Below are 27,222 nucleotides of genomic sequence, written 5' to 3'. Positions count from 1 at the left end.
TTACCCGCTTCATCCTACAGCGTTTAAGAGGCATGTGGCCTGCCTGCTGAGCTGAGTGTTTGAGTGTATAGGAGGTATTTTGTTGATGGTCTGGAAGGTGTAATTAGACATTAGGATATTCACCAGAAATAGAAGGAAAAAGTGCTTAAATGCACAGAATTGAGAAAAAGTCTTTTTAAAATATGAATAGCTGCTGATGGATTTGCGTCTTCATGTTTGTGTGAGTGGATGAGAAAAATGAGTGTGTGTGTGTATGTGTGTGTACACCAGCTGGCCCCTGATTGTAACCCAAACCATCTCTTCGCTCTTATCCACCGAGGAGAGGCTTTCAGCTCATCTCCAGTTTCACTTCGACCCTTCCATCAGTGCATCATCGCACAGGCTGATTATACATCATCAAGCGCGATACACACTCCTCGTCCGAGTGCGTTACATACATGGCTAGGCTTCGACGAAATATTTCACGCTGCCGATCCGAGCGGCGATGAGAAAACCGCTGGCCTTTTAACGAGAAGTCTGAAGCATGCGGCGGGGGGGAGAGGAGGGGAGCGGCGAGCCCCTTTTCACTCATCTGGCTGGGCACTAGTGGATTATTGATCGCAGACAACCCCTCTCAAAGCCATTCATCACAGACCACTCAAACCCTTAAACGTGTATGTGTGTAAGTGTGTGTGTGTGTGTGCGCTGCTGATAGCTCCAGTGATAGCTATTGCCAGGCTTCTGGAGCTAGCACATCCATTATTCCCAACAATGAGCTGTACGAGTACCTGCAGGACAGCCTGCAACACTCAGTCCCTATCCGGCCCTGCCTCCTGTCCTCCTTTACACATGCCATCGTGCAAGAGGGGAAAAAAATAGCCCGTTAAAGAAGATAATAAATAAATAAATAAATTAGAAAAAGGAAAGGGGAAAAAAAGGAGCAGGCATTGTTTTGCCGCTCAGCCGAGCGGGGTTAGCAAAGCTGTTCGCGGGCAGATAGCAGCACAACAGCCTGAAAGATGGCCAGCTCCCTACATTATTGTGTGTGTGTGTGTGTGTGCATGCATGGTTGTGTGTGTGTCTAACTTATTCGCCAGGTGAAAAGAGGCCATAGCGAGCCGGTGCAGGAGCAAAAAAAGTTTTGATGTGTGTTTGTGTGCACATTTTAAAGGTATGGGGCCATGGCTGAAAGACAGGAGACATCCGAGACGTTATAAAATGACGTCGCTCCAGGAAACGGTGTAAGTCTAGTCTCCTTAAACTTCTGCAACACATAATGTGCTTTAACCCAGCCGGACCTAACCAAATTAAGTTGGAATGGAGAGAGAGAAAGAGAGAGAGACTAGAAAACAATAAAGAGGTGTGCCCTTTGCTTTAACTTCAAATGCTTGGCAAAAAAAAACATTATAAATTGTACTCCAAGCAGTGGAGATATGTGTCAGGCTGAATAAAGCTTTACAAAAGGGTTTTTTTTCATGAGGGGTGGATGGTAAACAATCCAGACGGGGACGGGGGAAAAAAAAAGGCCTGGACAGACAGGCGAGCTTACGCTCTTGCGCTGACAAACAGGTAGATTACTTCTGAAAGCAGCTGATCTTACCTTTGTTTTTCCTCCCTTGGTAAGGCAATGCAATTCAGAGGGAAAAAAAGAGAGAGAGAGACAGAGAGAGAGAGAGAGAGAGAAAAGAAACAGATAAGGATTGATGAATTAAGAAAAAAAAAGTTCTTTAACACTGGTATGCACCATTGATTTTCTATTCTTCTGGAAACATTTAATGAGAGGAAACTCATTTGAGAGAGGAAGAGAGAGAAAGAGAGAGAGAGAGAGAGAGAGAGCAATGATGTGTATGGAAGTATATGAGTCTACTTAAAGTGAATGGCAGATGCTCAAGAAGAAGGAACAAAGTGGTAGCTCATTATCTTACCTGAACTAAAGCCAGAGTGAGCGGCTGGACAGAGCGCTGTAAGGAGAAGAGACGATGCTCGTTTAGGTTCGATGCATGTTTTAAACACGTCGATAAATAAGTAAGTACAAGGCTGAAATTACAAAGTATAATCTTCCTCGGTCGCTGCTTATCAGCTGAGTAATTGAGCTCGCTGCAAGACAGATACGTATTAATCAAACACCTAATTATGTTTCAAGCTGTTTTGCTGGATAGAGCCAGCCAAATGTGAGTGTATGAAATGCTATGAACAATGTCATAATTCTGATTTTATTATTATTATTATTATTATTATTATGAATGGTATTATGTAATGATTGCTTAAACTTAAACATCAAACATCCCACACTTTAACCATTTATTATCACTTGTGTTAATTTGAGCTTTGGCTCAAAGTGCTTTCTGTATCGGAAAAAAAAATAAAAATCGAAAATATATACAAGATCCATTAGACGAGCAAACTGTGGCCTTAACCACCAAAAAGCTTAACATCACTCTCCCAAACCTCAAGCCATTAGCTCTCCGTGCCAGTGTCAGGCATTATGCCGTTCTTCTGAGGCTGCCACTTGGACACAGGCTAAGAATAAGAATTCAAGAAAAGCTTCATTTGAAAGCTGTTATGCAAATCTCTGAGACGAAACGAAGCACATCAGACGCCAGAGAGTTTAACTGACAATGTAGTCTTAGCTGGTTCGAGAACAGCTCGAGCACTATGAAGTCATCGAACGCAAGACGAGGGCTCTACTCCATTCCGAATACATCCTGTCAGAATCATAACAAAGTCTGCAGTCAAAGGCAAGACAGTACAGGACTCCACGGGAAAGACATCCTGACTAGCTCTTAGCTATGACGAGGGGAAAAAAAAAAAAACCTGAGAGAAGTCATGTGTGAGAGGTTGAGAGTAGAGTATGGGGAGAATCGTAGTGGGAGAACGGGACATGAACTGCACGGCCTAGTATGTCTGCTGAATGAAAAGTTATGGTCTGCACAGCACATGGACTTGAATATTTATGAAAGACAGAGCATACGAGTACACCCAGAGGAGACAGGAACCTAAAGTAAGCATGTGCATACACGTTCACTTGTTGATATATGCATGTTATACCAGTCATGTTAACGTGCTAATGTCTTATTTCATCTAGCTTAGGATTTGTCCCCGTGCCCAATGCTGAAAGTGCCCTTGCGTCTTCAGCATTGTCATGTGGAAAGACACCGCTCCCAGCAGCATAGAATTATTTCAAAAGGTGATCTGTCAGAATAACGTTATATAGCAAAGCTGCTATTTATTTCCCCTTTTATTTGTCACCCCTCTGTACGTTTTCATAAATTATTGAGCTGTTTGAAATCATTTCATTTTTATGTAAATTTCTTTCAATTACTCATTCATACCAGAGCGTATTCAGCAGTTCTCAGATTTAATCTTATCTTCTCAGTTACAAGGACTTGCCAAAACACCTGTTCCAGGTTGCACTGTATTCTCAAAAGTATGTGGACCCCTGACCACCATAACCCATAGAATTTTTCCCATAGAATTTACCCCAATTTAAATTTACTAACAATGTTTTGCATAATATTTCTTCAGAGCTCAAATGAATTAAATTGTTTGCCACAAAAGAATGCATTTGCAGTTCATGTGTCCATTGATATTGGATAATTTTATAAGCCTCATTTTTTTATGAAGACCTTGTTTTCGACAGCCTTATTGTGTGTTTTGTTTTGAATTCTGTTTGTTTAAACTATTTGAACTATCTAATCATCATTAATTTATCTCGTAAAACTAATGTGTTAGGATTGTCCTGCTAGAACTTGAAAAGTCTTACTGATTGATTTATCCTTGATTGCTTACTTTCAGTTTAGAACAATGGGTGAAATTTGCAACCATATTTAAAAGCAAACAATTGTATTAACTGCATTTTTTTTTACAATTTCTTTTTACTGAAAACAAGAAGCCCAAACCTGTTCCATAATTCCGCTTCAAATGTAAATTTTATTTGTAACACACACAGTCATACACAGTATGATATACGGTAAAATGCTTATACAACCGCCAATGACTTAAAAATTTTAAAATAAGTTTTCAATAAGAATATAAAGTATGAAATAAGAGATTTTTTTTTTTTAGAAACTAAAAATATAAAAACATATAGAAAAACGTTTGGAAAACCTGTAATTTTTCATTACATTATGTACAAATAATACAATAATAAAATAAAATTTAGAAAAAATATAGAAATCATTTTCAGTTATGAGCAAAACAATGCACAGAATGTGCAGAATAATGTGTAAAGTCACAGTTCAAAGTTTAAAAGTTTCATGACTATACCAAAGTCAGCACCAAGAAAACGTTTTACGAAGGTGGATGAACTCTTGCAGAGATCACAGATCTCAACCTTGGGGATGAATTGGAGCTTCTTCACCTAACATTATAGCCTATCCTTACTAATATAGAAAAGGAGAATGTGACGGTTAAAAGGCACTTACAGTATGAATCTAAAAGGTGTTAAAAAAAAACTCTTGGCCTTATAATTTATTTTTGTCCAGATGAAGCCAGAAACCATGCAACATACTGACCTCACATGCCTCTTTACAGGCTATAACAATTCTCAAAACTTTCATTTTATTATCCAAAAGTTTTTGAAATTTTGATGTCAAGAAAAACCTCATCACAGACTTTCACCTAAATAGTCCTTATAAATCTTTGGTTACACGCTAACAAGGTTTCTCTGGACAACCCTAGAACACAAGGAGAACTGCTCCAACGATAAATAAAGATGTGTCTCAAAGTAAGATGATTCTGTATGTTGCAATATTTCTTTCCAAAATAGAAAGTCAATCGCTTGACTGATTTTGAGACACATATAAATTTGACAGTAGCTTAGCGAGCTAGCTAAATATGGAACGGCTAAGGGTTTAATGAGAGCCGTTTCCAACTGTGGAGGATTTCTCAATGCCGCCTTCACCCACGCCTGTCCAATTTAACGAGGACAATATCCTTGACAACGAGTTGCGTTTTTGGAGTCACACCATGCATGTCTGAGCTGAGGTCGAGTGCCAACGATGTTGATGGTGATAGAGAGGTGGGTATATGATGGATTAAAATGATAATCCTCGATCCTACTGGTAGAAAGGCCTTGAAGGGTGTATAAAGACAAGATCACATTCTTAATCTGTCGGAAGTAGCGACATCCCCGTCCTGAACAGCCCCAAGTTGGTAAAACACTCATTTGAGAAGTGCTTCTAACAGAACTTGCACAAATTCTTCTCCCTTCGAAATGAATAAATTGCAACCATATTCCTCAACCAAGGGACAGTTGAGGCAAAAACACCCCAAGAACTGTGTTTGTGTGTTAACAAGATCCAGGATGGGACATATGGTATGTTTTTTAGAGTGCATTTAATTGGACCAACATAAGATTAGTAGGGAACGAGTTATAAAAAAAAATTAACAGTTGTCCCAGGAGAGAGAGAAACTCCAAAAATAAAAGGAAAATATCTCAAGACCTTTTTGTATTTTTTTAGATGCATATACTGTACTATCAAACTGTTGTCATAATTCAAAGGTTAAGGTATGAAACAAGTGGATTTTCTGAAATACCTATTTTGGTGGTAATGCAAATGCCAAGCTTACCATGGGGAAAACCGTAAGCATAATACGTGGGGTTCTTTCCAAAAAATATTGATACACTAAAAATACTACATCTGCATATATTGACAAAATGTGTACCTGTAAATTAAACAATAAAGTTCAATGCTGAGTATCAAAAAGCACAAATATAATGGCTATAAGGAAAAAAAGAGGGGAAAAAAATGACAGCAATAATTGCTGATTTAGTAATTTCCCAGTTAATTTTCATAAATACTATTTCAATTTATTTACTATTTTTTAATACTATTTTTAGGTTCACCATTAAAAAACACATCTTAATATCATTTATAGTGGGCCTGAACCAGGCACTTCACATCCATAACGCCTATTTATCCTAACTCATTTATTTAAAAAATAACAGACATGTTTTAAATCTATATGCTTCCTGCTCATTCAAGTCGCATTCAAAGCATATTCTTCTCTATAAAATAATATATATTTTCACATGCAAATTAATTCACAGCTTGTCCATGCTCTAAGCCTTTTGTTCACCAATTTGAGTCCAAATGTCACGTCCATAATGCCGGAACCTTCCTTTGATTTTGATGCAGGTATCATTTATCTCAGACACTGAAAATCTCTTTTGAATTCAGCAAAAATTGTTTATGTACATTTATGGTAACCTGGCCTACTCAGCTCCTCTCATGTTTTAAAAAAAGACAAAATAATTTGACAACTTTTATGAGACTGTAACCTTTGTAACTACATTCTGTCGCATCTTCTTGTGTTGCCAGCCTATTTTCTACCATCTTAGCTAAGTGACAGTAAAATCTTTTCCTTATTTCCACACCTAGATTTTCCGCTCTAATCCTTAATTCAATAAAACAATCAAAGTAGATCCAACCAAAACATGAAACACAACCTGATCATACAGAAATCTACTATATGGGCATACTGTATACACCGATCAACCATAACATTATGACCACTAAAAGGTGAAGTGAATAACATTGATTACCTTATTACAATGCTAAATGTAAATTTGTGGAATATGTAAGGCTTAAGATGAACATTTTGTCCCTGATGTTGATATGTTGGAAGCAGCAAAGGTGAGGCCTCCATGGATCAGACTTTTTTTCCAGCACATCCCACAGATTCTCAATCAGAGTGAGATCTAAGGAATTTGGACACCGAGTCAACACCTTGAATTTATTGTCATGTTCCGTGAACCATTCTTAATAATTTGGATTCTGCATCTGGCAGGGCACATTATCCTGTTAAAAGAGGCCACTGCCATCAGCGACTACTTGGTCTGCAACAATGTTCAGGTAAGTGGTACGTATCAAAGTAATATCCACATGAATGGAAGGCCCAATGCAGCATTACATTGCCCAAAGCATCACACTGCTTCTGCCAGCTTGCTTTCTTCCCACATTACATCCTGGTGCAGTCTCTTTCCCAGGTAAGTGATGCACATGCATCCAGCCATCCACATGACAGGCTACCTTCTTCCACTGCCCTGTGTTCCAGTTTTGATGCTCACATGCCCATTGTAGGTGTTTTTGGTGATGGACATGGGTCAGCATGGGCCCCATACACAACAAACTGCGACATACTGTGTTCTGACGTCTTTAGCACCAACACTAACTTTTTTAATATATCAGCAATATGACCTACAGTATCTCTTCTATTGTCTCAGACTACACAGGCAAGCTTTAGTCTCTTAATGAGTCTTGGCTGCCCATGAGCCTGTTGCCGGGTTACTGTTTTTTCCTTCCACTTTTAGTAGGTTCTGACCTTCTATTATATAAGATCTTGGAGGACTTAAATACGAGGAACTTGGATGAGTAGTGAAACGTTTCAACTCTACCAAGAAGAATTCCCGTTGACATGACTCAACTTCCAGATAACCTCACCTGGATGACTGGAATCTTCACAGACATTCCACAAAGAGGTGCAGTTTTGGAGTTGCTCTGACTGCAGAGTCATATAATCATTATAATTTGGCCCTTGTCTTGCTCAAACACTTACAAAAGTTGCTCAAACACTTACACTTTGCCCATTTTTTCTGCTTCCAACACATCCAACTTCAGGGATAAAATGTCCAGATGCCACTGGGAGCATGAGATAATCAATGTTATTCACTTCACCTGTCAGCAGAAGCAACCCCTGGATTAGGGGTAAGGGAGGGATTTGGATTCAGCGTCTGTATTAGATTTAGCCCCATGTATTAAAAGCTAGTCATCTATGTAGCTCACTTTAATAAAACAACATGGAGGAAAGTTGGAACAACTATTAAGAAAGCAATTATTAAGAGACCAAAGTGTCTTTTTTAATATTTCAGATTTGTTTCTTTGCTAAACGTGCTACTTTGACTTTCGGAATATAAGTTTTGAGAGGTAGCTGCTCTCTTCTCAATACTGTGTACCATACTGACCAACTTTCACCATGTTGGTGACTGACAGTTAGCACAATTAACTATTATTTCAACACCTGTGATACGGAGTGATACATATAGTTAAATGTCCCAGTGCAGTGATAATGAATGGTAATCAGTTTACCTGGTGGGAACTAACTGTTGTGTAATATGATATTATGATATTATTGTTGTATTATGATACATTCAAATATACTTTTAACTCATAACTATCAATCTGGAAACAACAAAGAAAACTTTACTAGCTCTACTTGGCATTACTTCTTGGGAATGCCAAATAGTCTCCTCAACTTGACCAATGATGTCAAATTAAAAAACAAAATAGTACTTATTATCCTCAAAAAAAGTGTCCTGTTTATATATACGAGGATTTGCTTTAGATCAATGCTTTTATTTGACTATGAAACATCGCTAGGATTTCTACTGATGATTCTGCATAATGCAACTTGACCAAGCTTTTAAGTGATCTCTAATCAGTCATTTCCGTCTGCACAGTTAATATTTCAGCACTATCCTTCCAGGGTTTAATATTGTGTTGGACAGTTTTTAACCCATTTCCAGTAACTGTATTGTTTTTTTTTTGTTTTTTTTTTTGTTTAGGTTTTTTCTTATGCTTGATGCAAGCCAATAAAATCAGCATTATGAAATGCTGAATTTTTCGAGCCAGACTATGCTTAGTCTTGTTAATAAAAATAAAATCGGGTTTAACTCATTATTTTGCTGTCTTGCGATGACTTGGCACACCATCCAGTGTGTGGCCACCTAATGTCCCGACTAACCAAGGAAAGTCTCCAGGCCTCCCACGACCCTTAATAGGATAAGTGGTATAGAGAATGATTGAGTAAGTAAACATTTTGTTTATGGTTTTGGAAAGGATTTAAATCAGTAAGAAGCTTCTATTATATGTAATATGATAAGTACACAAGGTTTCTGCTCTTTATTTCAGCTTAATGAAGTTGCATCCCACAGAGCAATACTTCATCTGATTCTTATTCTTTTACTGATTTTCAGTCATTAAATCCTTGGAAATAAATGCGAACTATTATTTAGAGAATTTTTCCTAACAGAGTACATGAATTTCAAAGCAAGTATTAGATCGAACAGGGCTTGTTAACTCTAGACCTATGAAGCATCTGCCCTGAACCATCTGAAGTTCTCACCTGTTCCAGCTCATTAAGGACTTAATAATTAGCTGATCAGTTGGATCTTGCGTGTCTTCAGGGCAGGGGGTCTCCAGGACTGAAGTCAGCAACCTCTGCAAAGGAATAGACAGAATGTGAGATTTAATAGTAGAAGTGCAGGTTTGATCCATAAAATTCCTCTCACTGTACGGTGAATGAAGCAGCATCAAATAAAGATAGCAATGTCGTTGTTTGAAACAGGACCCCATCCAGCAGCAACACCACCAGCAATGACAACCTGCCCATGAGAGATAGTGAGTAGGGGCATAAAGATATGTAGAAAACACACCTCGAGCCAAGGTAAACACATCAGTAGAGAGGCCAATAATTGCAGTAGGGATCTCTCTGGGTTGTTAGCTAGCCTAGAAGCAGTAGATAACAGCTGGATCGGTGGCCACTGACACAATGCCGTTATCTTTGCCCGCTCAAATTGACCGTCTATCAATTTGAAGCTAGGGGAGCGGCAAAACGAAGAGAAAGTCGATCATGGCAGTCAAACAGCACAACAACGCAGAGGACATTAGGTCAGCCTTGTCAATGAACAGCAACGAACGAGCATGAAACAGACCGCGATGATGTGAGCAAGCCCAGACACAACGGCTGATGAGACCCATATCCAGATCTGTTATAAACGCTACTTCATTATCTTGGTGGCAAAACAAGTTACTCTTTTTTACATCATATAGCAGGGGTTACTGGGTTTCCTAATGAAACCACAAAAGTCATTATTGTTAGCTACGACAGGGTACAAATTCGCATATTCATATAGAGGACTGCGCCATCCTAACCCCCTCAGGTTTTACGCAAAACATATAAACATGCACACTTTCATCTACATCTCAATCTCTCCTGTGACTCTCCTGCTAATAAGTCACACTTTCTGCATCATGTGGTGTGTGTAGATTTGTGTGTTCTGGCCCTGAAAACTCGCCCAGATTCCTAGGAGAACCCACAGCCGGGCGATAATGAGAAGGGAGACAATGAGAGCGTGTCAGGAAGTAGATTCTTTCTGCTGTGCACCATCTGGAAAAGGCGAGGTAGATAAACAAGTACACCCGCTGCATCCCTCCTGAACACTCACACTTAGACACACATACACACAAACATCACTCCTCAGATTTTCATAGATTCGGGCTTATCAATCGGTGGCCAGATCCAAGTGGCCACAGAGACGAGAAAACAAACAAAAGCGTAAGGATGGGGAGAGAAGAGAAGTATATTTTTACTCAACAACAGCAACCCTAAAGAGATGATGACAAGGACTTTGATTTTCAATCTAGTCAGGCCTTTTCTCAGATCTCAAAATATATCCACTCTTTGAATGAAAATCAGAGGAAACCAGCAGACAAATGCATCTCCAAAAAACGGATGAGGGAACTGGTTATCAGTGTGTGAGGCCTGTGATCAGGGACGTTGGAGCAGGGCTTAGAACTGAAACCCTGGGCTTCAAAATTTTATTTATATTGCAGACGTGTACGCAAGGAGAAGGCCTACACCTTCGGGGTACTAATTTGTGGAACATGAGGGAAGCTAGAGGATGAAATGTGAAGCAGGACAGACAAACAAGGCTGCAGGAAAGACAAGGAAAGAGGGACATAATAGCAGGAAGAGGTTCCCCTTAGGTTATGTAAAGGGAGTCACACTTGAATTGCTCCATAATTTTGCCCCACATTCACAATCACACTCTTACAGGAATGTAGGGAAAATCCTGAGCCTCTACTAATCCATTCAGGAGAGTCCCAAGTAAAAGCCTAATGAAGGCAACAAAGGCAGGTGCTGGCTGTGTGATGAATGAGCCTGTTCACGAGTGACTCTCAAACAAGAAAGGTTACAGGTGGAGGAGTTGCCTGTCAAATTGCATTGCACCAGAGTATAACGATGAGTCCTGATTTCCAGGAATTGGATAGAAAGAATCCGTTCTATAGACCTTGAAGAAAACTGAGGTGGGAACTTCATGAAACACTCCGATCTACCGAATGCTGAGGAACGTGCTACATCTTCAACGAATGCACATGTGATAACACGTTACATGTCCTTCCGCATTTACATGTCAAGACCTGCTGTCTGCGTTGATTCACACGTCTATATTAAGACCATATAAAGTAAGTGGTGTGTGTGTGAGTGTGTGTGTAAGAAAGCCCATGTAAAGGGTGGCTAAAACTAATTACAACGCAGCAGGTGTAGCTTGAAAAGACCAAAAACAAGATTTACCCCAGACACACACACACACACACACATTCAATAAATATTTTACAATCAAATTGCTTTACAATATACTGGATTCATTGCTGGTGAATACTTAAAAGTCTGAAATAAAGGGCAATTATGTTTGAGGAAGGAAAAAAAAATGTTGGATGACTGCATGTCACTACATTCGTCAGGCTGTGTGAATGCCTGTGCCTGTGAGTCAGAACGCTCATAGAACAGTCATCCTTTTTTATTATCATACAATAGGTTGTTGCAAGCCTGCATACATAGAAGCACAAAAAAAATTATTAATTAAAATTAATGAAATAAAATTAATTTATCTACATATCTAGCTTGGTTTAGAACTACCTGAACTACAGACATTGTCCAAAGCAACTTCACAAATGCAATTTACATCCAGAGATGACACTGGTAAAGGGATGCTCACATACAGGCCAATTTCCCCAGACGAAATATTTTAAGATTTGGACTCCCAAATAGTATAACTGTCTAAAATTTCTAATCCTGAAGATCCACAGCCATTCCAGCCAATCATGTGCATCGAAAATGCCAGAAGAAGAGGCTTCATGTAACTTGGAAGAGGCACATGTTATCTTGCCAGAGTTCTAGTTGTCACATGATGGCGTAAGTCCTAGATAACCCCTGGCAACTGGCACCTGGAAAAAAAAATGCACGGAGAAACGCAAACTGACGTATGTTGTGCTGCTTGAAAAAGTAAATCGCCTAAACTGGAGTAAGACTCTCCAAACTAGTCTAAGAGATGCGATTTCAAATATGTCTGCATGTTTGAAAAGACCACCTGCTCCAGCGAGGAGGCGTCTGGAAAAGCCATTTCCATTACATCTCAAAATGATTTCTATTAAGGTTAAAATCCTGACGCAGCTCTTTGCTGGAAGGTTTTGGGACCATTAGGCCAGCAGCAGGTGCCAGATGAGGGATCCTGGCTGCAACTTTGAATTCTCGGCTAGATGACGGATGGAGTCTAATCTCAAAAAGACTTGCGAATCCGGGGAAGTCCATCTGCGGTTGGCAGCTTGGTGAAGACAGCCAGGTATAGGAACAATCTTGGGGGGAGGGGGAGGGGTTTGGTATGAAGTAAATCCGGCAAGCGAGACAACTCATTTATGCCTAAGAAAAAAACCCTAAAGCACACATGGCTAAGTAAAAAGTTGTTCATTTGAAAACAAGAGTGTTTCTATTACGATGTCAGTGCAGGCTAGCCTGCTGAATCCCACCTTTGCTTTAAACAACAACTGTGCATCTCACGAAAAAAACTAATTAGTCAGTTCGGAGTCCTAATGCATAACTGCTGATTCTGACTGGTTCAGCGGTTAATGACTGCTGATTATTCCTTAACATGGTTTTGCTGCCTCAAAAGAATTCATCAATTCGGTTAAAAGGAGGCATGTTCTTTGCAACATGTGCACATGATTCACACACTACAATGCCATTAAACACCAGACTCATGCAGCAAGTTAACAATTTCCATAAGGTCCATTAAGCGTGAATCCCATACTAAAGTTTAAAACGAAGTAGTTTTGCATAATGCAGTGAGATGTAGTGTACTATTAATACCAGGAAAAATGTACCGCATTGTATGCCAGGGTTGTTGATGAACTTCCACTTGAAAGCACTTGAAAAATGATTCAATACTGCTTCAGCGTTGCCCACAAACCATTTAACCATTAGGACTCTAACAACGACTTCTATTTAAAAAACCTTATGTGGAAAAACATACATATACACATTCCTGTCGCCATCATTTTAACTCGTAATCTCTCTGGGAAATACGTGTTTATGTACTTGAAGCAACTTCAAGCCATTTTAAGAAGCGCTCATGCTGATCAACTCACACCATCCTTCTGACATCTGTCTTCAAAGCAATGTGCCACAAACACCCTTTTTTCTTTTTTTTTTTTGCAATCAAACATCCATGCTATGCTCTGTGACCTCACCTACTTTAATTGGATTCCATTCTTTGGTTGCAATCTTGGCTCTGTAAATAGTGAAAAATGGCACACACCAAGGGTTCTGGATCGATTCCTGACATATCTCACTGTCTTAACATTAAAATTGGCTCTTCACAGGGCTGTGTTCTTTCTCATCTCCTAGAGTTAATAAATGACAACTCTAATTGGGCTCATTCCAAAGGTGATGAGACTGCCTACAGGGAGATCATCTGGTGATCTGGTGCAAACAAAACAGCTTAGAGCTCAATGCCCTAAAACAGTGGAGATGTTCAGAAAAACTGTTCATCATTCCCATCACCATGGAGCTCCCCCAGTTAGTTCTGTTAAGTGCTTCCATTTCCTAGGCACCATCATCACCCAGGATCTCAAATGGGAGCTAAACATCAGCACCCTGAAAATGAAAGGATGCACTTCCTGCGGGAGCTCATGAAATTTAATCTGCCACAGGTGTGCATTTCTAAATCGCCAACGTTGAGTCCATCTTTACCTGCTTCATTACCATCTGGTACGCTGCCTCCACTGCCAAGGACAAGACCAGACTGCACTGTTAGATGGTCTTGGCCTCAGCTGAAGCAGACAGCTGTTTTCTGATGACTTGTGACTTCAGTTGCTTAATAGTTTAGGATGGAAATTCCCACAAACAGTTTTGTACTCTAATAAGCAAAGTGGACTTCATATTAACTTAAACACCTCTCCTGTTATACTGAACTTCTAGCCTTTTAACACCCAGTATGGCCGCAAATCAATCCCTGCTATTCGTTATCACCCAAATGAGGATAGGTTTTCTGTTGAGTCTGGTTCCCTCTCAAATTTATTTTCCTTATTGCCATCCCAGGGAGTTTTTTCTTGCCTCGTTGCCCTCGGCTTGCTTATCAGGGACAATCTGATCATTATAATTTATACATATTTCCTCACACGTTTCAAACTCATTTAATTATTTCTTTAAATTCTGTAAGCTGTTTTGTGACAAGGACCATTGTTAAAAGCATTATATTAATACAACTGAGACGAACTGAATTTAATTTTATCTTTTGCTTTGCTGAGATTTGCTGCCATTACTCTAGGACCTAGAACCCTAAAGTGATCAGGAAAGCTAGTGACTGATGACTCCTATCCCAGTTACAAACCTTTTAAAAAAACGTCCCTCCGATAAGAAGCTGTGGTCCATCAGGACCAAAACTACTTGGCACTAGAACAAGTTCTTTTTAACTGCGAATTTCTTAATCAAGGCCCAGGATACCCACTGAAAAAATGTATCTTACCCCGATGGTCATTAATGCACTTATATCTTGCATTACATTATTGCAAAAACAATACTGTAGCAAACAAGAGACACGTCTTTTGCATTTCAGCAAGAGGAGAAAAACAATCTAATTTGTTCAGCCAAATGAAACCAATAATTACTGGCCAATGACAATAATACCCTCATCATTCATTATTTATTCTGTGTCACATGAATACAGATGCGAGTGTTCTAACTAATACTCCGTGCTAACTTCGTTAATTAAATCTCTGATCATTGCAGCAAATGGCTCTCAACAACTGGAAGCGCTGATCTACCCTTTAAAGCAAAATCGTTCAATTTATTTCAGATGCTTTCTGCACCCTTGGGGCCTTATCAGAAACAGGAATTTAAAAAAAATTGCCATAAAAATCCTGCTGAAAATGAGCGCCTACAAAAAACAGCACACTGAGGCATTCATTTCCACCTTGTTCTTTGAAACTCTAGCTTTTTCTTTTTGCCAAAATGAGGGTTAAGGTGGACGCTGAAACTGTGAAGAGTAAACAGATGGAGGAGGAAGGACTTGTGAAAGTTTGCGGGTTATTATTTTTTTTTTCCCTGCAGTAAAAAACAAAGCTTGGAGGCCATGATTGACCAAATACTATTTCAAAAGCACTGAGTAAATGCAAAAAGGGTTCCAATGCAGAGTGGCGACTGGAGTCAGTGATTGCCAAATGCACAAAGACACTTCTCATCCTGCACTCTCCCTTTCTCCTCCGTGCATCTGTGCGTATGTCTGTGTGCTTAATATAGGGGAGTTAAAAAAGGAAAGAAACAAACAAAGGGAGCGAGAGAGCGAGAGAGATTCTGCTAACACAGATAGTGTTGTTATTAAAGTGAGGAAGCAGCTGAACAACTGTCATTGTTTTTCCTGAACTAAGCTTGAGTGACACAAAAGACAGAACTTTTACAGACAAGATAAAGAATCTAACACAACTTTCAGAGCCTTCAGAAAACGTCCAGGCTTCAAACACGCATCTTGCGTAACCTTTCTGTGAAGAATAGCAAGTCTTGAGTGAAAGTCAGTTGTAGATGGTCTGCAGAAAGACACAGAGTTCTGGGGGAATGCGGAGACGAGCAGATGAGATGGATGACATCGTCCTTGTTCTCAACCTACCTGCTGAAGAATGGTGAAGTCTTGTACAGCAGGAGCCCTGTCCCCGCTGTTCACCTAGTTCTGATAATTAGACGACTCAACCTGTTTTAGCTTCTGATGAGAGTGATGCCTTTGATTTACAAACACTGCCTGCAGAGAGGACCCATACACAGGGGTATCACAAACACACAAGATCTCTGTCTCACTTAAACAAACACACACTTACACCTTCAGCCTGGTTCAAGGAGAGTTAGTCCACCTTGTTAAGGGGCAAGGTCGGGTGGTACAGGTGAGATTGAAGCCAGGCATGTCTTTTTTCCTCGAAGGCAGAATTGAATTATTGATCAGCCAGCAGATTGCATTATGAGGAATTCATGTATCTAAGGCTGACTTGCCCGATTCCACCAAGCTAGTGGCAGTGTGAAATAGTGTTAGGGAGGGGTTGAAGGAATTGTGCACTTTAAATCAGGATTATTTTCAGTGAGTGAGATTGCACTTAGACAAGTCAGGGCAAACTGAATCGATCAGTCTGTTGGTAGATGAATACAGACAGCTGGCTATGTCTAGTTGCCCTCAATACGCTAAGCTTTACTCTTCAGTCAAAGGGTTTGTCATCTGAACTTGAAGGAAATCAAATTCTCAGGTCTCACAACCGATCAGTAAATATGTGTGCATTTGTGTGTGTTTGTGCGTGCGTCGGGAGGTCTGACCGCTGAGCCCCGACAGGTGGTCTGGCCTGAGCATTAGCCACTCCAGCCTACGCTGCAATCACTCTTGGATTGATTGGAAGTCTGTCGAGGTGTATTTTTAGTTAGACACTTAAAGAGTGTATTTATAGGAGCCATTCAACCTGACAGCACTGCCAACCTTTTCTCCGGATACCTAAGAAACCAAGTGCTGACAGAATTTGTTTCACACTACCTCGGTGAATCCTCTTCATGTGGAAATCCCCTTACCTCATCCTGAACAATCCAATTCCTAAACACCCCCTGTCTGTGGCATGTCTATCATCTAGTTCCCTACATGACTACAAACAAGAAATTATATTATGACTGACACATATTATTATTGATTTATATGCAATCAGATTTCTTATAGTGCTGTGGTCCGCTAGCTATCGTTTCTATAACGCTAAAACTGGAATCAATAGATGTTAGTTAGCTTTCTCTCTAAATCAGTGGGAAATGTATGTCCTAGTGCATTTATAATTCATCCCAGTGTTCTGTCAGTCAACACTTTGGGCCACAAAACTACCATTAACATGCAAAACGACATACTTTAATAAGTCAATAAAAGCATTCATGTGAACTTACAACCATAAATGAGTGTGCTACAATCTCATAACATCTGCGACAGTTTATCACGAGTCGAATTTAAGTGGATGTAAGTTTTAATCTCTTTTAAGATTAATATCTAATTAACGGATGTCTGCCAATAGCAAGCAGCAATAACATTAAAACATTAATATTAAAACCACTCAGGTTTTAATAGATTTAATTGGGGTTCCCTGTGTGCCAATGCAGCAGCTCTGGCCCCTCAGGGCGTGGCTCCACAGGGCCTGTGCTGTGGCCTCTGACACCAAGATGTTGGCAGCAGATCCTTTGGGTGCAGGATGGGGCCTCTGTGGATTAGAATTGTTTGTCTGGTGCATCCCACAAGTGCTTGACTGGATTGAGATCTGGGGAGTTTGGAGGACAGGTCGGCGTCCTTGAGCCTTTGCCTGCTGTGCACCGTGTACAGCAGGCTTTGTTGTACCGGGTTTTCTAGTGTCTTTCTCTCGTGGCCAGCGCAAACATTTTGGGATTAGTGCTACATTAGTGCTCCTGGCCATGGGTGAGCCTTGGATGACCATAATCCTGTCACCAGTTTACAGCATCAGTGTTAATGTGTTAATGTTACAGCTGATATGTGTAAGATAGGCATTTTGGCCTTTTTTACTTTAAAATCTTTTCCCTTTTTAAAATACTTGAAAAAGCAAAAACAGTTAATAGCCGCAGTCATGCCGTTCTTTCCAAAATAACTACATAAACGGGGTTACGGGAAAACATCAGCATTCCACATTCTTTTCTTTCTCCTCCTCCTTCTCTTTTTATTTTTGAGCAACACAACCTAAAACCAAAACCATTCCTGATTTCCTTGGCTTACAACTCCCACAGAATCAGTATTCTAGAAAGGCATATACACATGATTAGAGTAAACACACAACTGTGCGTCTGCCACTGGTTTTTATTTGGTTAATCATTTTTTTCAGTGAAGGTTCACTTCCAGCTACAGACTCACTGTGTTTGGGAAGGCTTTAGCGCATCCTCTGGCAGGAATATGAGATCTGTCACTTCTACAGTCAGTGGCCCAGATTAACACAGGGCACAGAAGTGTAACACTGTAATGAGTGAGGTTACACTGCTACGCCGAGAACTGAAGGCCATGTACAAGCTTTTGCTATTCACTATCTTTCTAATGTAGATGCCTAATGAGCTCTCACAGGGTTAAAAAAAACTTTAGAAGCGACCTTTACGCTGACATCCAGTCTATCATTTGCTCTAGTTTGATATTAAATATTATATTATCAACGCAAAGCTGCTGCATTAACCATAGTTGCTCAGTCATCTTCTCGGGCTAACCTTGTTAACCACCAGAGTGCTTCAGCAGCATGTCGCCAAAGCTATAACGCTTGAGAGCTTTTTTAAACAGAAAGCAAAGGCTATGCTAGCGTAAGCGTCTCCCGGATCCATTAGAATACTGAAGGGTGACGGCATACTGGCTTTTGACCTTGTCCCTGTGTTCTGTCTACCTCCGGGGATTCTTTCTTTCAATTCTAGAAGATTGAAGTCTTACTTTTTAACTAATTGATTTTGGAAAGAAAAAAAAAAAAAGAATGGCAACATTTACATTTACCACCTCAAATGCAAACATATATAAATCTTAAAACATTATTTTAAAACTCAGTTTTGGAGTCAATGTGCCAATATGAATTGCATATATGAATATTTATTCCCCCCAAAATAATTTGATTAATGAATATCTGAGTAACCATATGTCCAAGGCAAACAAAATGAAATAAGCTTCATTTTGAAAAATAAAAGATTAATTTAATAATATTCCGACAACATTCAAACGTATACAGATTTTATAACCGATTTCACAAAGCTTCACAAATGTTCAATATGCGCACCGCCTGTGACAACACACGTCAAATCAGTAGTCCAGCTCCTGCCAAACATGCTGTAGTATATCTTGCGTATCATTCTCCAGCGCCTCAATGATTCATTGCTTGAGTCCCTCTAGGGTTGTAGGAAGAGGGGGGATAAAGACCAGTCCTTTCACATAGCCTCATAGGAAAAAAAGAATCACAAGGTGTCAAGTCAGACACAGAATTTAGGTGTTACAACACTTCCATAGTGAAACCCACCAAGCACAGGGAGAACATGCAATCTCCATGCACACAGAAACGGGAATCGAGCCTGGCCGGGAATGAAACCCAGACCCTGGAGGTGCAAGGCGACAGTGCTAACCACTACACCACCGTACCTGCAATAAGTCGTGAAGATTTTCTCGCTACTAAATATTCCACAGTCAGCTGTTAGTGGTATTATAACAAAGTGAAAGTAACTGGGTATGTCAGCCACTCAGCTATGAAGTGGTACACCACGTAAAATCAAGGTCAGGGTCAGCAGATGCACGCATGGTGCACAGACGTCGACCACCTTTCTGCAGAGTCAATACCCACAGACCTCCAAACTGTGGCCTTCAGATTAGCTTAAGAACAGTGCGTAGAGAGCTTCATGGAATGGGTTTCCATGGCCGAGCAGCTGCATCCAAGCCTTACATAACCAAGAGTAATGCAATATATGCAGTAATGCAACCAGACTCTAGAGCAGTGGAGATGTGTTCTTTGGAGCTAGAAATCATGCTTCTCGGTCTGGAAATCCGATGGACGAGTCTGGGTTTGGCGGTTGTCAGGACAATGGTACTTGTCTGACTGCACTGTGCCAAGTGTAAAGTTTGGTGGAGGAGAGATTAAGATGTGGGGTTGTTCTTCAGGAGCTGGGCTTGGCCACTTAAGGAACTCTTTATGCTTTAGCATACCAAGACATTTTGGACGATTTTATGCTCCCAACTTTGTGGGAACAGTTTGGGTGTTTCTGTTCCAACATAACTGCACACCACTGCACAAAGCAAGGTCCATAAAGACATGGATGGGCGAGTTTGGTGTAAAAGCACTTTACTGACCTCAACCCAACAAAATGCCTTTGGGATAAATTAGAGAGGAGACTGTGAGCCAGGCCTTCTCGACCAAATCAGTGACTGATCTCACAAATGCGCTTCTAAAAGAATGGTCAAAAATTCCCATAAGCACACTCCTGAACCTTGTGGAAAGGCTTCCCAGAATAGACGAAGCTGTTATAGTTGCAAAGGGTGGGCCAGCAACGTATTAAACTCTATGAATTAAGAATTGGATGTTATTTAAGTGCATTTGCATGTGAAGGCAGGCAATGAATATGGTTGGTAATACAGTGTGTATACATATATACACACACACAAGCATGCATAGACACACAAGTACACAAGGACACACACGCACACACACATCATTTTCATGCAGTGATGTCTTTCAGCAGAGCCAGGAGGAAAAAACTAAACGAAACATAGACTGCAAGTTTGAAGTCATATAAACAAAACCTGATGAGAAATGAGTTTATTTGGAAGTCAAAAGTTTTCCATTGCTACTAAAAATAAAATCAACAAATTAAATCCATCACAGAATTTAGTCATAAAAGCCAGTGGAATTTGGTTAGAACATGGGAAGCTCAAAGAGCGAGAGAATCGCTATTCCACTCTAAACCACATCACAAAAAAAAAAAAAAAAGGTCTGGTAAAATTTTACTGCTGTATCGCAGCAACTGATGTGAAGTTTTTGTTACTGTTACAACAACAACCCAGCCACATGCAGCGAACACCAAATTTATCATGCTCAACAGGGCTGGAATAGATCCCGGGGCAGCTGTGGCGCTGTTTGGTCATTCCACGCTGCAACGTTTCTCGTCATCCAGAAATTGACAGGAGACAAGAAACTGGGTACGGTTTGGGGCGAAAACTCGTTCCACTGCAGGAGCAAAACGACAGAGTAATGACACACAGTGATAGTCTGCACAGCATCTTCATTTCTCTCTGATGTTTTGCTGCCATGCAAACAAACTGAACGTAAGGACTATTAAACGATCGGCCTGTGTTAAACTAACCACAGAGAAGAAAACTGAAAGCAGACACTTTTGGCATATTTCTCGGCATTTAACAGAATAACAACTAAGTGTACCCACTTCCCGAGCTAAAGCTTGGTAATAAGGTTGCCTGACCCCACCCACATCCCTTCGCACACTAATCACAGTAATTAGAGGGCTGAAAGATGCACAGATCAGTGACGTGAATCACTCACACTGGTGCGTTAATAAAAAGCTAACGACAGAGTCATAGCAGACTGCGACCACACAGGAACTTGGAATGCTGAGACATAAGAAGTGCATGTTTTTCTTTGTGGTTGGTGAGCATGTGCTGCCGAGTTACAATCACCACATGGCCTGGCGGCGTGTTTGTCTCCACCGGGCACATGTATGCAGATATTCAGACATGTTTATAGTGGTTGCTCCAAGAAAGGTGATGTCAGCCTTGTGATTAGGTTTACTGTCATGAGACCATACGGCTGACATAATTCTGTAATATAATAACCACCCTGAGAAAAGACCTGGGGCTCAACTAAAGTAAAACATTGACAAAAGCTAATCACACGACTGCAGGGAAACAATAAGAGCTCTTGTCTTGTGTTGAAGGAGTTGGAGTGAAAGTAGATAATGGATGTAGTTCCTGAGAACTGGTCTGGATAAATAAAAAGGTACGAGTGTCTGCTTGGATCACTGTGAATGCACTCAGTTCGCTGGAGGCATCTGTAGAAACCTGAGACGCACAGCTACAGTGACATGCTTTTTAAGGCGCATCAAGCTCGAAGACACCAGCCTCGAGCACAACAATAACGGAACTAAAATAAAATCTCCACACGACTGTGACAGACTGAGGGGAAGGTACAAAGAGAATACAAACCCAGAAAAAGTACACAAAGTGCAAAAGATAAAACAAGACAAAGTGTTACTGAAAAAGAAATTAAGATTTATAATACTGATACAATAAGTTGTAATTGGAGCAGCAAAACAAGGAATCTGAACAGCCCGAGACCGGCTGGGGAACGTTCACATGCTTGAGCTTTCCCAGTTCACCTCCGCTTTAATGGACATTGCTGGAATTCCTCTGTCTCTCTCTCTCTCTCTCTCTTATTCTCTGTGCTCTGGGACCCTTTCCAGCGAACAGCTCCTGGCTGGGGCTTGCAGCTCACCAAACAGTGCACTGATCTCACACACTCCAGACTCTCCTCTACACCCCCCACCGACCCTGACACAGCTCACCTCTGAATCAAGAGCCACAAGCAAAAGCAGGATTTAGGAGGGAGAATACAGATCTGTCCGGATTTTTACAAATACATCACAGTCAAGCTAAATAACGCCGACTGAATAACTTTGTTCAGAGTAATAAAAGTTATGTAATCATACAGTGTTACACATGCTGTCACAGTAAAACAATCATGCAGTTGACGTACCTTGAGTAAGCTGAGATCAGAATTATATCAGTTAAAACCCTATGTTCTAAACGCAGCAACAAAATGCATTTTAGCCACCACCAGAGTGTGTATATATATATATTATATATATATTTATATATATATATATATATATACACACACGTGTTGTGAGATGTATGACAGGCAATCAGGTATAAGTGGTTTAGCGGTTTAGTGTACAGTTTTGCATGTGAATGTTGTGAGAAAGAGGCTGGATCCAAGCATGCTTGTCCTGGTGTGAATGTTGAGTTGTTTCATGTTGCTCTTTTAATAACCTCCACTCCAGTCTCCTGGGAAGGATTGTAGCTGTTGGGATTTGCCCATTCAGACACAAGAGGCCAGGCACTGATACACATCTGGTGCATTCCATTCCATTCCCAAGATGTTCAATGGGGTTGAGGTCAGGGCTCAGTGCAGGAGTTCTTCTACTTCAACCTTGGCAATCTATGTCTTCATGAAGTTCGATTTGTGTGTCAGGGCATTGTTGTGCTGGAACAGGTCTCTTGAGTCTCTCAGCTCTTTAAAAGGGAAATTCTAATTGTACAACATTCCAGTTTTGTGGAACACATGAGTATGAGGGTCAGGCATCCACATACTATAACCATATAGTACAGCTCCTATTTTTTCCTCTACACGGTGCTTTAAAAAAAAAAAAAAAGTCTGTTATGGAAAATTAATGACCTCCGATACAAGACCTGACCAGTGCGGTAATATAATCTTAACCAACAAACCGCTGGATTTTTTTAGTCACCTGTGCTGTTACATATAACAGGATTTTATCCTTTTTTAGGATGTAAGAGATGATAAAAATATTATACTTGACCCAGTTCTTTGTAATTTTGGTTCCTGAGTCACTAATAGACCAAGCAGAAAGCAAAAAAAAAAAAAAAAAAACTCTCTCTATTCTCTATACAGACCTGAATTAATCATTTAACACAAGTGTAAAAACCATTTCCCTTCTCCTGACTGATCCACTTCATGCCAACAAAATCCGCTCCATGCTGGTGTGACCTTGGCTTCCAGCTGTTGCCAAATTTCTGACCCTTCCTCCATCTGTCACAGTAGTTACAACTCCATTCAATCTCTTCTTCATAATTAATCTCTTAGAGACAAATGAAAAATCATTTTGTTAGGCTGTTTTTTTTTTTTATTTAAAAAAAGGGAAAAAAAAGCATACCACATCATCCTGACTTCCTGTGAGAAGTATTATAAACATGCTAATTAAAAATCACCCAGAAGTGAGCCATTTGCTGTTTAAGGATTAACACAGGCATTACACTTGCGGAAATGAAATGTAACCTCCAGTGCTCAGAGTAATACCTCTTAAAAATGAGAAGAGAAACATCACTGCAGAAACAAAAGTGGCAGTGTGGGTGATGGCTACATGAAGTGGATCTATCATTTAGCACTTGTGTGTTCAGCTGAGCATGGTATGGGTGATAAACCATTATTTCTACACAGCAATAAATAAAAACTGCATCAGTGTTTTGGAGAGCTTAGATGCAACTCAACCCCTTATACACCCACACCCCCTTACATCCCAACTCCCAAAAAGTGGAAAGAAAGAGAGACCTCGTTTGGTAAAACAGGCTTCTAGTGGATTCTGTTTGTCTGCTGAAAAGCTTTAAAACACAAAGCAATACTAAATCCTTTCTTTCTGACTTGAAAAGCTGCCAAATCAAAGCATGTCTAATCAGGGTTTGGACTGGCTGCTTGGATTAGAAAGATGAATTAAACTGAGGTATTACAACTTTAGTCGAACATTAGTTGATAGAGTTATTGTACGCTAGGTACGCATGTGGTTATACAAAATGTCCATGTTTCTCATTTTCTTAATTGAGTCTTCGAATAAAGCACACATAGTACGGAATGGAAAAGAAAAGAATTTCAGTTTTGAATGAGTGTGTGATGTACAACCGGAGAGGGCGTCAAGACGGACGCTGAGTTGGTGGGAGTTGATGATGTTGCGGCTCGTGTAGTGTGAAATGAGAACTTTTTAAGCATGCTTCATTATAATATGAAGTTAGACCTTCTTCATCTATCTAATTAACATTTTTTTTCTAACAGAATTCAGTGCCAACAATTCAGAAGTGAATTGGAGTTCTTTTTTTTCCTCGATATCAGGTAAGTTTAAAACACCTGCCTTGCTGATAAACACAATATAAGAACGTTAAACTTTCAGTTGGGCTGGAACGTTATAACAATGTATATATATAGTTTACATCAAAAGTTTACATTATTGGATACATACACACACACATATATATATATATATATATATATATATATGCATTTATGTCCATCCCAAATTTTTTTAATATAATCTAACAACCTCTGACTAGTGTTAACGAAGCTTTAAAATTTGTTATTGTTATCTTAAGCTTTGAAATAAAGTTATCTCTAAAGCGGCCTCTTAACAACTTGGGTTATTCATATTGTTTTGACAACAGTGATATATGACAATGCTTGAACCGTGGAAATTGCCAAGCCTCCTCCTGTTGGCGGAAAACCTTGAACATAAAGTGAAAAAGTAAATAAATAAACAAACATAGGACTGTGTTGTAAATATTTATTTATATTATTATACGGTTATCCAGGTAGTGATGTGATTTATAGTTTTTATGATTTTTTTTTTTTTATTGAAATGCATGATGGATTGTTCAGTTCTTTAAACAGTGGCTAAAGTAGAAGAAAAAAAAATGTCCATGCTGTCTATCATTGTTTTATACTCTTAATTTCAGTTAATAAACTTTATGGACTTCAGCTATTTTTATTCCTGGAATTCTGTTGTGAAGAATTTCACAATTCACTATTTCAATTCACTATTTTTTCCCAAAAGAAACATTTTTTATATTTTTTACCAGTATGTCGAAGTCTGCCATACCCTGCTCACATAATTCATTGTTTACCCACCTATTCAGTGGTATTTATTGCTGATTATAATACCAGACTTGCAAAATATTTCGAGCTCCCCCCTCCCAAAAAAACACACTTGAGTTTGCTAGTAAGTTATCATAAAAATCAGAAGCAAACATCTTTTTTTCTTAAATGAAATAAAATGAGTTGACTGACATGAATCTGCAATGAGTTGTGCTATGAATTGAATGACTTCACCTTAATAAGCACTAACATGACAGTTAACTGTTCATTTTCTACATACTGTACACTGTATAGCAATAAAGTTTCGTGTGCAACCTTTTAATCACGTTTTTCTATAATCTAGTATGACACAGTAAAGTAACAAGAAAAAAAGCCTACCATGGTTTTATTTTATCCTGCCGTATTATCCTACCATACTGCTTTACCTCGTGCTGGGCACACATCATCATTCATTTGGATAACTTGTATAGTGTATGTGATTTGAAATCTTTCCCAATCGAGATTCTAAATGTTCATATATCTGCATGTGTAATTTTTTTTTTTTTACAACATAAGTATTAAGATAAACAGGCAGCACTTGGCTGAAAGCTGATACGCTAGCGAAAGTTTCAAATATCACTTCAGAGATATGGAATTTGTACTGGATTTAAAGAGTCAGATAATCAGGTTCATTTGAAATATAACGCTGCACTAAGCAGTAATTCGCCAGTTAGAATTATGTAATTTCCGACTTCAGACCATTTGACTGATGAAGTGGGAAACTGGCCGCACTCTTGATGTTTGCAACATGCTACGCTAACTCGAATGAGTGATGTACATTTTCTCTTTCAAACAATGGACTGTATAGTCAAGATTTTAGATTAAACAAAAATATATATCTGTTTATTGAGTAATCTAAATCTAATACTTATATATATATATATATATATATATATATATATATACAGTATAACACACTTGAAGATAAGTTTTATCTTGTTTATTTCTGATGCTCTGCGCAGCCATGTTGTTTTAATACCACTCCATACCTTGGGGAAGAAACTCACCGTCCCCATGTTATCAGCCAGATAAGAACAGTTCACTGAGTTGTGTAGAAAATGGTAACAGTGCCATTTAACAAACACTGCAAATAATGTTTATTATTTAAATATCCCTTCACTTAAATGAACCACTATAGATTTGCTATTTCTTAAATATTTTTAAAATGCTGTTACTATTCCTGCACAACTTGGTACACCTAGATACCAAGACGTACATAAAAAAACATATGTGCATTTATGTGCATTCCTTATGTGTATGGCCAGCTTGCTGCTTGAACAGGATTATATGTTTAGAAGTTCAAATTCATAACCACTGAAACCAAGATACATACCAAACCATATACAGTGCATCTGGAAAAATTTTAAATGTATTTTCTATCATTATTGAATAAAAACAAATAAAGTTTCATATATTCTAGATTCAAGCCTTTTTGTTTTCATTTTAATGATTATAGCTGACAGTTATGAAAGTCCAAAATCTAGTATCAATCAACATATTTACAATACAGAAATTCTGAAAAAGTATGTTCATTTATGCACTCAATAATTCTTGAGTTTAGCACAAATTACTGCATTTATGAAGCAGGGCATTGAGCTTATCACCTTGTGGTACTGCTAAGGTGTTATTGAAGACCAGGTTGCTTTCATAGCAGCCTTTAGTCCATCTGTATCAATGAGTCAGGTGTTTCCTCTTGACAATACCCCTATTGAGTTTAGGTCAGGTGGGTTGGCTGGCCAAACAAGCACAGTAATATTATGGTCAGTAAACCAGTTACTGGTAGCTTACTGTGGGCAAGATGCTAATGACATGGTACCCCAGATCCAACTGGGGGAATTCTGTGCCTCTTCAGCAATGCAACATTTACTTTCATCTGAAAAGAGAACTGAGCAAATGGCCCAGTTCTTTGTCTCCTTAGCCCAGGTAACACACTGCTGATGGTTGGCTCTGGTTCAGG

The 27,222-nt window shown here is 39.4% G+C and overlaps 1 protein-coding gene across 1 annotated transcript in view; it reads right to left on the bottom strand.

Moving 5' to 3' along the window:
• Nucleotides 1-27,222, bottom strand: part of plxnb2b (plexin b2b) — a 142,525-nt gene that overhangs the window by 104,609 nt on the left and 10,694 nt on the right. Inside the window, exons 2-3 of the mRNA XM_053484398.1 lie at nucleotides 9,106-9,200; nucleotides 1,905-1,940 (exon numbers count right to left, since the gene is read on the bottom strand). The gene's annotated coding sequence lies outside the window, so the exon portion shown is untranslated. The remainder of the gene's footprint in view (nucleotides 1-1,904; nucleotides 1,941-9,105; nucleotides 9,201-27,222) is intronic.

The sequence above is a fragment of the Clarias gariepinus genome, chromosome 2, assembly GCF_024256425.1.
Source record: "Clarias gariepinus isolate MV-2021 ecotype Netherlands chromosome 2, CGAR_prim_01v2, whole genome shotgun sequence".
NCBI classification, from domain to species: domain Eukaryota; kingdom Metazoa; phylum Chordata; class Actinopteri; order Siluriformes; family Clariidae; genus Clarias; species Clarias gariepinus.
The sequence above is the reverse complement of the archived record's forward strand: the minus strand, read 5'-3'. Positions and strand labels throughout refer to the sequence as shown.